General features: G+C 42.0%; 1 long non-coding RNA gene across 1 annotated transcript in view; it reads right to left on the bottom strand.

Moving 5' to 3' along the window:
• The window catches only part of LOC143643151 (uncharacterized), a 52,084-nt gene extending 41,153 nt beyond the window's left edge, over positions 1-10,931 (bottom strand). Inside the window, exons 1-2 of the long non-coding RNA XR_013156157.1 lie at positions 10,649-10,931; positions 9,337-9,408 (exon numbers count right to left, since the gene is read on the bottom strand). This is a non-coding gene — a long non-coding RNA (uncharacterized LOC143643151). The remainder of the gene's footprint in view (positions 1-9,336; positions 9,409-10,648) is intronic.
• Between the last annotated feature and the right edge of the window lie 1,367 nt (positions 10,932-12,298).

Here is a 12,298-nt window from a genome sequence, read left to right as displayed (position 1 = left end):
CCCTTAGGAGAGGCTGGCTGGCTTTAGTAGAGAGAGATTCTCTCTTCTGACTTCTCCTTTAAAGCCTTCAGCTGATTAGATTAAATGTCATTATTAGATTAAATGTTTTCCATAACACTCCCATTGGCCTCCTGCAGATGTAATCAGCCATGGATGCAATAAATGTGCTTATAATTTAATAAACTAGCCTTCTGGTATATTAACCAGCCATGAAATGTCCTTGCAGTTATGGTTAGGCCAGTGAGCTTGCTTGATTAGACAACTGGGCACCACCACCTGGCCAAGTTGGCACATGAACCTGAACCATAAAAGTCCAACCCTTATTAATTTGGAAGCTATACACACTACTTTAAGCCATATTTAATCTCTAAGTAGAACACAATTACAGACATGGTTTTCACCTAACAATACTCAACTGTCCTGCATACAACCAGAAATGCACTAAATCTCTCCGGACAAAGGAGTGAGGGATATTTTCCCAGGGGAGGTGATTATAGATTTAGCAGGCACTTAAGGGCTAATTTCTTTAGGTGAGAGATGGATAGCAGACTCCTCAGGGTAGATTAGAGGTTGGGAATCTGCTTCCTCAAAGCAGGCTGGAGATTAGGCAGCTGTCTCCTCAGGGAAGGCTGGAGGTGGGGGGATGCTTTTCCCTCAGGGCAGACCATTAGAGGTTTCTCTAGACCATTAGAGGATTCCCCAGCAGAATCCAGGGTTCCAATATCCACACTGCCATAATATCAACCCATATATGCCCATCCAAATTTTCAGGATCCCATTCTTTTTCAGTTAATGTCTTTACATTAACAGTAGACACCCTGTAAGGTTGCGATTTTAGTTTACATTATAAATCTGCTACTCGCATACTGAGGCTCTGGGTCTGGTTTTCAGAGATCTGAAGTTTACAATCACAGGAAATAAGATTTTCTTTCAGGGCATACATAGAAACTTTTATGTCTATCATATGATGTTTAAGTTGCAAATTTGAAGACTTCAGCTCATCCTTTTCGCTTATAACTGTATCCAACATATCTAAGAACAATCAGTCAAAACCATTATACCTCTTAACTCCACAAAACTCTGTTATACGGTATCAAAGCACTATCACTCAGAGACTTGCATCATATATGTGTACAATTAGCAGAATCAAATGATGATATTTTGCATATTTCTATTGCCAACTCATGCTATGGACTGTCAGTTCCATCTTGATTATTGGAAATAGAGCCATTAGTGCCTTTGAGTCTAATCAGAGTAGAAAGCCAATTTGCAAAAACCCACTTTTAAGATTCTGTTAAGCTATTGCATTCTATGAGCTATGTTCAAAAGGAAACCATCAGCACTACTACAGCAACAGCAGAGATAAATAATGGGGGGGGGGAGGGCAAGAGTTAAGAGGAGGTTTAGATTTCCGAATTAGCGAGGGTGTGTTTATTGGTTTACTTTCATTTGGGAACAATGACATTTTCTAAAATTGAGGATGTTGGTGGACTACGGACTTTCAGCCCTATACATGATGCCCGATGAATGCAGGTGGATGAAGAATGCACTGATGGAGAAGGAGATTGGCAAACAATGGTGTACACTTATGAACAAAGGCTGTGTTGCTACAAAAAGGAACAAAGTCGTGAGACATGCAATGGTGTGAATTAACATGTGGGACATTTGGTAGAAAAAAAATAAGCCAGAAACAAAAGAACGAAAAAGGTAGGTCACCTTTAGAAAATATTTATAAGAAACCAGGGGCCTAGATTGTAACCTTTAAGAGCAGACACATTAAGTCTGGAGTGGTGATTATTATTTCCGGATTTTGAGAGGCTGTTTTATATATATAACCTGATATTTAGAGATAAGAATGAAGCCGAACAGGTTGAGGTCAAAGTAATTCAGAACATAGGAGTAAGGAAGACAGTATCTATATTTTAGAACCACACATACTCTTTGAGACCAATGGAAGAAAGGTTTATCTGGTCTGGAACTGAAATTTCCTGTAGTACATAATCTAATTCAACCTATCTGCATAGCTCATTTGAACAATTGAAACAGGGAGCACAGGATAAGAAAGAGTTCCTTTAATCCTAAATAGATTATTGTAATGCCTGGATACATCCTGGAGTATATTAAGCAGATAATCAAAAAGGATTGGCAAAGGGATGGGAGAAAGAAAATGAAACTATTAAACCTTACCGTCAGGGAATCCCCTGATTCTATGTCAAAATTTAGGGACACTCAAATCAATAGGCCATGCCCTCGATCATGAGGCTTACTCTTGTGAAGCTTACATAGGTAGCACAGAAGCTTAGCCTACCTATAGGCATGCCTAAGTGTTACTTCTGGAGGACCTTATTTGTTGCTTTGATGTGGCCTCAGTCTCTCTAAGCCCAGGTATGCAAGTGAAATCATTGCCCTCCCCTCTACGTGGGACATGACATCAAGGGATGAAACTTTCCCTGGTGACATGGGAGATGACTTCCAGGGATGAATACAGACCTGGCACCCTAAGATCAACAATTTCATCCTGACAAAATTGGAGAAAAGAAGTTTAAGAAATAAAGTATCAGTGGCAGAGAGAGTTCATTAGAGTTGAGAGGCTACTCTTACATAAACTTCAGTTAGACTTTGCTATCTATCATAACCTGCCAACCCACAACCAGGACCATTCCAGCCAACCCTAAAGAACACCTAGGGCAATACATAAGATTCCACAAGGGTTCCATGTATTAGAGTAACTTTCCAGAAATCTACAACCTCCAGATGGGTCCCTGGTCCAGGTAAGTACTGAAACCTAGCCCAGCCTCTCCAGAACATCAGATACTTCCATTTCCTTACCCCATACTAGTGACAGACCCTTCCAATATCAAAAATTTAGAATTGCCATAGCCCAAACAACCACAAAGAGGGGTATGATGGAATTATACGTAGAAGATAGGACTTAACAAATGAATATGAATGCTAAATTATTAAACTGATATCTCTTTTAGTCTCCAGTATTTCAGAGCAGCTAGAAGTAAAAACTTAAAACTGTGAAATTTTACCCATGTCAAACTCTGAAATATGTTCTACAACTAGTTGTGGTGCTGTGCTTTGAATTTTATAGCTTTTTTGTATGTATGTTATTTTTCACACAAGAAAAAGGGAAAAAAATTTGATTGTAATGATAAAAAAAGTATTTAAGCCTTCTAGCCTCCTATATTCTGGAGCAGCCAGAAGGAAAAATATGAGAGAATCATATGGTAGCCCATGACAAACTCGGGATCTGTCCTGTAACTACTTATTGAATAGTGCTTTGAAAACTATTGCTTTTTAATTTCTTTGCTTTATATATATATTATACTGTGCAATAAAAAAAGTTAAAAAAAAATAACAAAACAAAAAAACAGATTCTGTTTCTGAAGAACCACTCCCTGTACCAAGCTGTAGTAGTCAGGGTTTTCTAGGGAAACAGAACCAACAGGAGATATTTGTAAATATGAGATTTTATAAAGGTATCTCATGCAATTGTGGGGATGCACAAGTACAAATTCCACAGGGCAGGCTGCACACCGACAGTCCAATGATCTTAATTAATCCCTCAGGAGAGGCTGGTTGGCTGAAGCAGAAAGAGATTTTTTCTTCTGAGTTTTCCTTTAAAGCTTTCAGCTGATTAAATGTCACTAATTGCACATTCCCCTTGGCTGACTGCAGGTATAATCAGCTACGAATGCAATCAATATGCTTATGATTTAACAAAACAGTCTTCTGGTATATTAACCAGCAATAATGGCTAGGCCAGTGCTTACTTGACCAGACAACTGGGCACTATCACCTGGCCAGGTTGCACATGAACCCAACTATAACATATATATACAACAAGAACATTCCCATCTCCTCCCCTTCCAAGCTCTATTCATCTTTGTTCCCTTGTTCTGTAGCATTATGCTTGGTTTTCAGTAATGATAGTTCAAATACTTTGAATATGTTAAAGTTGAAGGCTTATAAATAATATCACCTCTCCACCCTCACCATTAAATTTGGAACAATTTAGAGAAAGGTGCTAGCATCAAAGGGAGACCAAAATATAAGCTTTGTTGCTGACAAAGTTAAAGACCACAGCTTAAATGGGTGGCCAAATCAGGCTTCCTTCAGCATTTCTCCAAGACCACATGCTGGGATGTGGTCAGCAGAGAGCAGTTGGGATGTGTAGAGCAGACATTTACCCAGAACCCCCTCCTTACACTCCTCACGTGCCTGCAGGGGGACAGGAAAGGATCAGCCTCCAGGCCTTGCATGGTGGCCCAAGGCTCCAACTTACCTGTGGTCACCCATGGAAACAAATGAAAGGCTGAGTGCAGCTACTTTGTGGGCACAGAGTACACATTCCTGTGCCACTCCAATCCCCCATCAGATAATACTTTCCTCCCAATGGAAGAGTGGGGGTGGGGGGTGGGCAGAGAGAAATGGAAGATATTCTTCCCAATACTTCCAGAAGAGTTAAGTCTCCATTTTATGGATCAAGGTAGTAGGACTGAGAGAGGGAGTTAGTCTAGGTCTTCTAAGCAAGAGAAAGCATTTCTTGTTCATTTAAGCTGAAACAGATATTGGCATATGCTGGTCATTACAGCTAATTCTATTGGGTAGAACAAAGGTATGAGGGTTGTGTTAAAAAAATCCTTCTCAGTTAGAAATACACATTGAGATATTTAGGGATGAATAATATGATGATGATGTTAAGACTTATTAAAATGCTTCAGCAAACAAAACAAAATCAGAGGAGGGAGAGACAGAAGTAGGGGAAGTGATTTGAGCATAATATTAATAATTGCTGAGCTGATAGATCCACAGGGGTTCATAATCCTATATCCTTCCATTTTCTTTGTTTCAAAATTTCTATGATAAAAAAGTTTTTAGAAAGGAATATTGGGTAGCTGCATCAGTTAGGGTTCTCTAGAGAAACAAAACAAACAGGAGATTTCTGTAAATATGAGATCTATAAAAGTATCTCATGCAACCATAGGGGTGCAAGAATCCAAAATCCATAGGGCAGGCAGTGAGGCTGGCAACTCCAATGAAGGTCCTCGATGAACTCCACAGCAGAGGTTGGCTAGCTGAAGAAGAAATGAAAATTCTCAATTCTCCCTTAAAAGTCCTCAACTGATTAGATTAAACCCAACTGATTGGATTCCATAGATACAGAAGACACATCCTTAGTTGATCATAGATGTAATCAGACACAGATGTGATCAACTGATGGTGATTTAATAAACCAGCCTTCTGGATTATTAAGCAGCCACAAAATAAACTTGCAATAACAGGCCAGTGCTTGCCTCACCAGACAACTGGGTGAAGTTGACACCTGAAACTGTCTATCCCAGTAGCTTATAGAATATATAAGATGGCTACACATCCAAACTGGAGGTGGGTTAGGGATTCCCCAAGGCCACCTTTGGGTTCAAAGACAGAGTAGAAGGTCTCATAGAACTCAGAAAAGCTGTTATACTCATGATTATGGTTTATTACAGTGAAATGATTCAGGTTAAATTCGCAAAGGAAAAGGTACAGAAGGCTGGGTCCAGAAGAGTTGTTCTCTCCCAGTGGAGTTGTGCAGTAAGCTCTTATTTCTCTTAGCAGTAATGTGCTACAACATGTGCAATGTCTTTGCCTGAGTTTGGTATCCAGGGTTTTCATTGGAGATCAGTCAGGTACACATCCAGCACCAGTATGATTGATAGAATACCCAGTCTCCAGCATCTCATTCCACCACCCCCAGAAGTCAAAGGCCCCCACCATAAATCACATTGCTAGAATTAATATCTGGCATGGGCCAAGATCCCAGATGTATAAAGACACTCTTACAAGGCATGATACTCCAAAGGCGTATAGGTTATCACCAGGATCCCAACAAAGACCAATTCTTTCTTTAGAATGTGCAGGATTCAAACACATCAAGCCTGCTGAGTTAACCCTTCACTGCGCAGGAAGTAAGGCAGCTGGAATGGCACCCCAAATCATCCACAGAACCGGAGGTGGACCCTGAACACCGCCCCTGCTCCCCTGCCTCTGCTGTCTCCAGACCAGATGCAGTGGTCACTTGGCCCTCCTGTAACCGGTTGGACTGGCACTGTCTCTCTTCTTTGAACCACTGCCTTCTAGATCATGGCCTGGGGCAGGAGCCTCTGGTTGTAGAGTCTGGGCCACCATGACCTGGTCCCATGCCCTAGTCTGGGGAGGCAAGGTGTGGCCATCTCTACAACTGCGGCGGGAGGTGGCTTTGCCTCCTACCATGAGGTATTCCTCCAACTAGGAATGAGATTCAGGTCATATTTGAAAGGAATGATAAATATCGCTGCAAGGAGAAAACGGTTCTCCCCACACTTTGAAGTACGTTAAGGTTTTCACTGGAGCCTCTCCAGCTGTGCTGGTTGGAAACTATTATGTACCCCAGAAAAGCCATGTTCTCTTAATCCAGTTTTGTGGAGCAGACCTATTGTTGAGTGGCATCTCTTGATTAGGTTGTTTCCATGAAAATATGACCCCACCCATTCAAGGTGGGTCTTCATCTACTTACATTTGGGAGAAAGCCCAGACAGAAATGCTCCAACAGATGCTAAACAAAGACCCACAGTACCTGAAGGACCCAGAACCTGGAGAGAGCTGAGAGAAGCTCAGAGATGAAATCCAGAGTTTGCCCCAGAGAAGCTAAGAGAGGACCCACAGATGTTTAGGAAGAGAAATGTCCTGAAGATGCTAAGAGAAAAGCCACAGGACACAGAGAGAAAGCCACTGGAATCAGCAGCTGAAAGCAACGAACTGGGAGCAAGGACCAGCAGATGCCAGCAGCATGCCTTCCCAGCTGACAGAGGTGTTCCAGATGCTGGCAAGCTTTCCTCAAAATCCAGGTATCCTCTTCTTGAAGCCTTAATTCAGACATTTTCATAGCCTTAGAACTATAAATTTGTAACCAAATAAATCTTCTTTGTAGAAGCCAATCCATTTCTAGTATACTGCATTTCAGCAGCTTTTAGCAAATCAAAACACAAGCTATTAACATTTGGGTGATTCTATGCAGTTTACAAGTGCTTTCACTTATACTCTCATTCAATTCTAACAATTGTGTGTTTGCTGTTTACAAGGTGCTCTCATATTTATATCTCACAGCAATCCCATGAGCCAGAATTATCCACATTTGATAGATGAGAGAATTGTGGAAAAGAGAGGTGAAGCTTCCCCAAGGGCTTTTCAAGTGGTGGCCATAAAATTAAAACACAAGATCTCCTGCTTAGAGGCCAGCCTGGGTCACATCCACAGTGACACACTCCTCAACCCCAAACTTTCAGAAAGGTCAGAGTTTGAGTATTTATTCTTTTTGGTCTCATTTCAATCAGGAACCAAAAATTCAGACATTTTTGCTCCCCTTTGGTAATTTCTCTGCGTAGATTTTCTCAGTCTTTTGACAATTATTGCAGGCAGGCACAAGAATACCAAAATTCCTACCAGCAGTTGGTTTAAAGTTTCGGACAGAGTTGCAAACTTGATATTTGATTACTCTCAGGCAAGACAGATTTCCCTGGTTCAAGGTAATTGTCAAGGAGTTGGTGCCTCCAGTAGAAGGCTGATGAGTTAATCATCAAGGAATCTGAAGTATGAAATAGGTTTAAAGACAATTAAACCTAGAAAGTTAAGTCAGTGATGCAGTACACTGTTAGATCCCAAATATAAAAAAAATCAACTAGATGATTGCCTGAGACTGAGGACGATCTCCCCAAGAGGGCACCTGGAAAAAGGAAGGAGCTCTGCAAAGTGTCAGGGAGGACTTGGCCACTCTAGATGCAAATAGCTGGCCTCAGCACATTCCAAAAGAGAAAGTGAAAAAATAAAAAGTATGACGCTATGTCAAAAGAAGGCTCAGACCCAGCAAGCTCTCCCCTGCTGCTTAATACAGGAAATATCTCCCAAGCCTCTCCACTAATCCTCCACCAATACAATGAGAAATGAGCTCCTCTGGCGGCCAAGCAGTTATTAAACAAGGACAAAAACATATTCCCGCCCATAGCAACCGAGCCAAAGATAACAGCAGGGAATAGAGAAGCTGTAGAGAAAAGGCAGATACAAAACATTCGATGCTGGGAGCCCCCCGAGGCGATGGACGTGTGAGAAAAATAAGGGCTGGCTTTTGCCCTGGAAGCTAAGCAACATATTATAAACTTCAGGAGTTCGTGGAAAGCCAGGGCTGAGCTTCATAAAATCGAGTAATAGGTTGTGGCAATGGCAGGCAGGCAGGACTGAAAGTGGACGGCATCCTGAGGTTGGCTGTTATTGGAACCTAGGCAGAAAAAGGACTTTGTGCATAGGTAGAGACTTCACATACAAGGGGAGATTGCTTTCTAATAAATACTCCTCCAAATTGCCTCTTTCTCATCAGAGTTCAGTTTCCCAATGTACTTTCAGGTTCTCTGTGCACACTGGGAGGTAGGTATATGCTCATCAGCACTTATAGCCCATTGCCTTCACCTCAGGGGAGCTGTTCTATTTGCTGTTTTTTTTTTGTTTGTTTGTTTTAAATATTTTTATTGCAAAATCTTCATACAAACAGAGTCCAGCCACAGTATACAGTCAATGGCTCACAATGTCATCATATAGTTTTGTATTCATCACTGTGATCTTTTTTTAGAACATTCGCATCACTCCAGAAAAAGAAATAAAAAGAAAAAACTCATAAATACCATACTCCTTACCCTCTCTCTCATTGACCACTGGCATTTCAAACTACTCAATTTCTATTCACTACTTAATAGAGAAGTTGGGTCACTACTTCTGGCTTTTCTAAGAAGCCACAGCAACCAGCCAAGATGCAGGGGAAAGATAAACTTGAAACAACAAATTTTACAAGATCATTACTATTTTCTTTGTTCTTTGCAACAGACTTATGAGTGAATCATAGAATTTTACAGCTGAAAAGACCTCCGGCTTGTTCAACAAGAGAGAAACTGAGGCTCAGAGTTTTTAATTATTTGGTTGAGATAGATAGAGATTCTATTCTCCTGTCTTCTAGGTCAGTGCCCTCTTCCTTATGTCACCCAAGCTAGTCCCACCCCTTGATCTGGAAACTACATAAATTAGACCAATTTTCCTTTACAGCTCTTTTGGGAAGGAAATCAGACACATGCCTCATTTTGGCAATCTGTCCCAATTTGATAGCTTCATTGGTTCATCACAAAATTATCCAAGTCCCTTTAATTCATCCTTGCTATATTTAATTTTGTTTAAGTGAAGCCACTGTAAGTCTATATGGAGGTGAAATGTCACTGACCACACTGTTTCCGCTTCCACTCACGCCTATTTCCTCATGAGCCTACTCACCTCCCATCTGCCTCTTCTCATCCTCTTTTGAGAGGAAGCCACCAGGCATATCCATAGACGACAAAACCATGGCTGAAAAGGAAGTGGTCATGTCAGTCAGTTGTTTGATATACCACAAATGACCCTCCAAACATCTTGACTACACCTGACACTTCAAACCAAGACCGAATTGCTCTGTTGTGGCACTGTGTGAAGATTACACTGGGTTCACACTGAAAGTGGTGGAGGATGCAGGCATGGGATCAGGCAGCATTCTACCCACCTCATTGGTAAAAGAGGGGTCAGAATAATACTCACCTCAAAGGGCTGTAATGAAGATTTAAGATAAAATTCATTTAAACTGTTTTTGGGGGGTGTGTGGGTGCCTGTCTATATAGTAGATGTTATCATTCCTTTGACTATTGAACCAAAAAAACAGAAAGGAAAAAAAAGAGGGATATTAAATTTCTGCTAACAGCCTGGTCCAATGTCATCTTTAGGACATAGCATTTGTCCAGATATCAAATAGTTAGGGAAATTTTACAAACTTTTAGTCAGTTACTTTCCTTCAAGCTCCGATTTCAATCTTGTGTGCTTGGGAAGGGGTTGAGAAAGCATTTTTTTTTTTTTTTTTTTTTTTTTTTTTTAAGGAAAGACAGAGAGAAGGAAGGAAGGATAGAAGGAAGGAAGGAAGGAAGAAAGGGAAACATTTTTAAACATTTTCTTGTTTTATTGCATTCTGTTTCTCCGTTTTTGTTACATGGGCTGGGGCCGGGGATCGAACCGAGGTCCTCCGGCATAGCAGGCAAGCGCTTTGCCCGCTGAGCCACCGCGGCCCGCCCGAGAAAGCATTTTGAGACTCTTTCTCTCCTTTACCTATGCTCTCTGAGCACTGGAATTTCTTCACTTATCAGTAGCTATGCGTAGAACTCTATCCTTCCTAAATTTAAGTTTAGCTAAGACCTCCGGCAATGTTTTCAAAAGGAAAAAATACATGTACAAATGCAGAAATAATTAAGCAAAAACAGTTCCAATTTCTCAGACTATAGCCACCCATTATTGGTTGTCACAGCCTAGAAGCTACCCCATGCTTACCTAGTCCTTGATTTGACTCAGGTAAATGAAAATGATTTATTTCAATTCATGGCAGATTTGGATTGACCCAGCAGCCAAGTGAGGCAAGAATTTGTTCCCTCTTGAGCTCTTTCCACTGCCCTTTCTCCAGCTTTGGGCTGGTGACCCTCTCCCATGGGCCTGGCCCACCCCATTCTGTCCTGTAGTTCAGTGGGACACTTTCTGGCCACCTTGAGGCTCAGGCTAGTTCTCCCTTTACCTCTCTCCTGGAGTCGTCCATGGTTGTTGATTTTACCCTTGTTCTTGGTTCTTTCCTCTGCCTGTTCTCTTTCCTCTCTGCAGTTTTTGTTTTTGTGGAAACATGCACACAGGCCAGAAATTAAAGCTGGTTCTACCCTTCTGCAAAGCAACTCATCTTCATCCATCAACCTGGCATGTGGTTGAGTCTAGCCTCGGTGATACCACATCTTTCTCTGGGGTCAGCCTGCTTTCCTTCGCCTCTTCTTCCCTTCTCCTTTCAAATCTTGAGTTCCCTTTAAGGCTACCCATTGAGTTTTTGTATGAAGTGATCCAAGTGGTTGTGGGCTAGTTTGTTGGGAGCTGATTTGCTGAACAGGAATGATTGACGGCTTCCATGCTCAATGACCGATCAAGGCCCCTTGGATTCAGCTTTTATAGCACTACCCACTTCCTCAAATTCCCTTTGATGACTCATTCCTCTAGAGGCTGCAAGGATCTTCCAGAATTCTGACATCAGTTTTGCAGACTCAAACATACCATGCACATACTGTACTTTCCACATATAGTGGATGGAAAAAGACATCATTCCCATCTAAAGACTATGAGGCTCATTCCTTGCAGTCTGGTTAAACAACAAGATTGGTGATGAGGGGATAGAAAGGAGATGCCACTGTCTTGGGCAATCCCAACCAATTATTTGCCTATAGTTGTAACCAGTTTGCTGAAAGGACAGTTGACAAGCCTCGCAATTTAGAAAGTAGCATTTGGATTATGGCTGAAAAGACCCAGAAATGGTAAGCCTCCAGGGTCTCTGCCATCTTCCAGCTTCATTGTTTTGACCTGAGGGCTGAATGAATTACTATCTCAGTACATCCTTAAGGCCTCCTGCTCAGGCACTCAGGCAGGGAAGCAATGAATGAGATTTCCAGCGGGAAGTGACTGCATATTGTTTTTACATCATTGCCTTTCGGTCCTTTTCTATCAAATCCTCCTTTTCCAAGTCTGTAGGATTTGTTGGCAGAGCTCATTCCTTTCCCAGGTACTTTTGGGCACACTAGAAGGGGCTCCTTTGCAGTCTAATTTCTATCAAAATGCAATCTCTCATCCGTTTCAAAACTCTGCCCTTTCCTATAGTACAGTCTTGACCTGGTTCAGAAACCTGCAATGGGGCAGGGGGCTGGCTTTCTCCCTCTCCTTGTTAATGTCTTTTCCTCCCCCCATCTATGCTGCTGCTCCTGAGTTGGATTTAAGGGGAAGGAGAAGAGGGAGTATTGAGTGCTTACTTGGCTGGTGCTGCAGATATTTGGGGTAGTGTGTTATGAAGCAGATAGCCAAATGCTGGCTCATTCTCTGCTGGGGTGCCAGTGTACCCCCTCCCCACACAGCCTTCCCACCGGGGCATCCTTGCCCATGCCAGCTGAACCTCCAGTTACCTGGAGCCCTGCTCCCTCCTGTGCCACCCCTTCAGCCAAAGGGAAATCTCTGTCATGTTGCCTCCCCATCAGAGGAAATGAACCTGGCTGCCCCAGCACCTCATTGGCTCACCTTTCAACTTTAACACATGAGAGTGAGTCTTGGATCCCACAGACTCCAGGGGGACAGGACAAATCATCCCCAAATCACTCCAATCTCCCCTTCAGATCCCTGGTAGTGCAGGTGCTGTGAATTT

This window comes from Tamandua tetradactyla, chromosome 8 (genome assembly GCF_023851605.1).
Source record: "Tamandua tetradactyla isolate mTamTet1 chromosome 8, mTamTet1.pri, whole genome shotgun sequence".
Classification (NCBI taxonomy): domain Eukaryota; kingdom Metazoa; phylum Chordata; class Mammalia; order Pilosa; family Myrmecophagidae; genus Tamandua; species Tamandua tetradactyla.
Note: the sequence above shows the minus strand (reverse complement) of the source record. Positions and strands in the feature narration are given on the sequence as shown.